The sequence below is a fragment of the Chelonoidis abingdonii genome, chromosome 1 (genome assembly GCF_003597395.2).
Source record: "Chelonoidis abingdonii isolate Lonesome George chromosome 1, CheloAbing_2.0, whole genome shotgun sequence".
NCBI classification, from domain to species: Eukaryota; Metazoa; Chordata; order Testudines; family Testudinidae; genus Chelonoidis; species Chelonoidis abingdonii.
The window spans coordinates 12322161-12325578 of NC_133769.1; positions in this window are offsets into that span (position 1 = coordinate 12322161).

The window sequence follows — 3418 nt, forward strand, 5'->3', positions numbered from 1 at the left end:
GAAGAGACCATTGGGGAAATCTGCACTGTGTGCAGAGCTGGATGGGGGCTGCGGATGGGGTATACACTGGCAAAGACGCATGTCCACTGTGTCCTGTGCTTGTAGCATTCAGGGCTGTGACCAGCCAGTCTGTTCCTGACACCCTTCTCTATGCCTATCTAGCCACCATAACTGTGGCATTGGTGTTGTTGCACACCGAAGCACAGCATAACCCCATTTCACAATCACCACAGCCACATGCCGCCTTCTGTCTCCACACTTTGCTGTGGGGGCTTCACCTCTCCAGAATCATAGAATCATAGAATATTAGAGTTGAAAGAGACCTCAGTAGATCATCTAGTCCAACTGTCTGCTCAAAGCAGGACCAACCCCAACTAAATCATCCTAGCCAGGGCTTTGTCAAGATGCGGGAGGTCTAGATAGTGAGGACCTGCTCCATGATTTTTTCCAGGGATGAGGTGAGGCTGAGTGGTCTGTAGTTACCTGGGTTCTCCTTCTTCCCTTTTTTAAAGATGGGCACTATATTTGCCTTTTTCCAATCTTCTGGGACCTCCTCTGATTGCCACAAATTTTCAAAGATAATGGTCGATGGCTCTGCAATCACATCAGCCAACTTCCCAAGCATCCTTGAATGCATTCTGGACCCATGCACTCTGCATGTCTAGCTTTTCTAAATAGTCCTTAACCTATAATTTTCCCACTGAGGCTTGCTCACCTTCTCACCATACTGTGTTGCCCAGGACAGCAGTCTGGGAGCTGACCTTGTCTGTGAAGACTGAGGCAAAAAAAGCATTGAGTACTTCAGCTTTTTCCACATCTTCTGTTACCAGGTTGTCTTTCCCATTCATTAAGGGTCTCACATGTTCCCTGACCTTTTTCTTGTTGCTAACACACCTATAGAAACCCTTCTTGTTACCCTTCACATCCCTTCTAGCTGCTACTCCAGTTGTGTTTTGGCCTCCCTGATTACACCCTGGAATGCTCAAGCAATATTTTTATACTCTTCCCTAGTCATCTGTCCAAGTTTCCACTTCTTGTAAGCTTCCTTTTTGTCTTTAAGCTCACTGAAGATTTCACTGTTAAGCCAAGCTGGTTGCCTGCTATATTTGCTATTCTCCACAGCTCTAAGCCACTGCAGATGGCGGGTGGGGCGGGGCTGGTAGAACCCTGGTACTCTTGGCTAGTGTAGGTGCTGGGGGTGCCCTGGATCTCCCAGCCACCACGGGCACCTGGAGGACCCTGGAGACACAGCAGCACTGAGTGCTGCGCCCTCCCCCTTTTCCCCATTTTTACACAGTTTTTTAGTAAAATCAGAGACTGGTCATGGGCTTCCGTGAGTCTTCGTTCATTGCCCATGACCTGTCCCTGACTTTTACTGAAACAAACTCTGACCAAATCTTAACCTTAAATTTCATTAATCTAGAATATCCTAACTCAAGTCATCTGAAAAAAAATTACAAAAAAATGTACAAGGCACAAATATGCTTGCTCAGCCAGAATGTTAAAATACCCAGTTTAGCTCTGAGTAGAGGCTGAATTGCAAAGTTTTCCTTGTTACACTGTGTTACCTGACAAGGCTAGTAACATGTCTTGTTACAGAATGTTTGCATCCTTGGATCTAAGCATCCATAATAAAGAGCTGGATAAGGCTGTGATCCACTTGAACTGTCCTTATCTATGAGGATAGTACTTCTCCACAGCATTTACTGTGCAAAATGTGATGTGTTTTTAAAATGTTTTTTTTGTTTATAGGGATTTAATGCAATTGGAGAATAATACTAACTAAAATTTTTGTTTGTTTTTTAACCTGAAGGCCCAAACAAACAGTGGAGGAGGCGGGGAACAACCATGTGCCTTTTAAATGCATGTGGGTTTTGAAAAGTATTTGGTTGAAAACTATTGGTGCTTTAAACTGCTGGTATTTATGTATGTCTGAGTTTGTGTAAAACATAGGTGGGTTTTTCTAAAAGTTTTTGGTTGCAGACTAGGTTTTGGTCTGTTTATCAAGCTGCTGGGTTTGTGTGTGTGTGTCTGTGTGTGTCTGTGTGTGTGTGTATGAGAGAGAGAGAGAGGGAGAGAGGGGTCTGTGCAAGATATAGGTGTCGGTTTTTAAAAAGTATTTGGTTGTAAATTGTTTGTTTTAGACTAAAAGGATTTTTTGCTATGCAAATGTGCTATGTTTTTAAAATGGATTATTTGTTTACAGAGGCTTGATGCATTTTGGGGTAATACTAACTAACATTTTTACTTGTTCTTTAACCTGAAGGCCCAAACTCACATGGAGGGAAACAGAACAACCATATGCCTTTTAATATCCCCAATGGGACTGGACTTCCAGTGACAAGTGGACAGGATTTAAGGGGTCAAGGGGCGGGTTTAGCATTTGATTGACAGTAGGGGCCTTATACTACTTGTACATTTCCAGCTTGTTCATGTGCAGTGTAAGGATACAAATCTCAATATAGTATTGAAATGGGCAAAATTTTGGTACAAGAGAATTTAATCCTGCTCAAGTGTAAATACCCACCACCAGGGCTGGCCTTACCATAAGGCCGACTGAGATAGCCACCTCAGGTGCCAGCGTGTGTGAGGGAGGATGCCACTAGGACCCAGAGTGAAGAACGTTGTGTCTACTGCTGGTACATATGTCTTCTCTCTGCTCTAGATGCACCGAGATGGTGGAATGCTGTACTGGAGAAAGGAGGGCACAAGAGACATAACAGGCAGGCAGGAGAAAAGGTAAGAGGGAAAAACAGAAAGCTGCAGGGAGAGAGAGGAGGAGGAGCCTCTTATGTACCTCTCTAGCATCCCCAGGAGCCTTGACTGATTAACACCACCTTCTTGGGAAGCTTTCTGTTTCCTTCTGCTTTCCTGAACCCACTTGAGGGGAACAGACAGTCAACTGAAGTAGTGGGAGCCAGTTAGACCCTTAAGACGCTGATATCTTCCCTCACTCAGGCCCTGCTATCAGCCTGCTTATTTGTCCCCTTCAACTGAGTGTTGAGAGCCACTCTAGCTGGCACAGAATAGCAGTCATGAGTGAAAAAAGAAAACGTCCCCCTGGGGCAGCATTCATAAAAAGAAAGAAAGCAAAGGAAGCTTTTCTATCTAATCAGGAAGGAACTCTCCTGAGATACATAGACACAAATGTTCATTGTGAGCTTTCCGGTCCCAGTCAGGATGTGAGTGGTGAGAAGATGCCTCATCTTCCAGTTTGTCAGAGTGCAGGTGACCTGGCAGCTAGTGCAGCATCCATATCTCCATCTCAAATGGGTGTAACCATGCACATTCCTGAAGAAAAATGCAGATCAGAGAAGAGTGTGATGGAGGTGCAAGAAACAGCTGCTGCTGAGTTTAGTTCCTTAAGTCTAGATGATCCAGGACTGTGGACCCACTTGAGCAGTAGCCTGAGGGACTT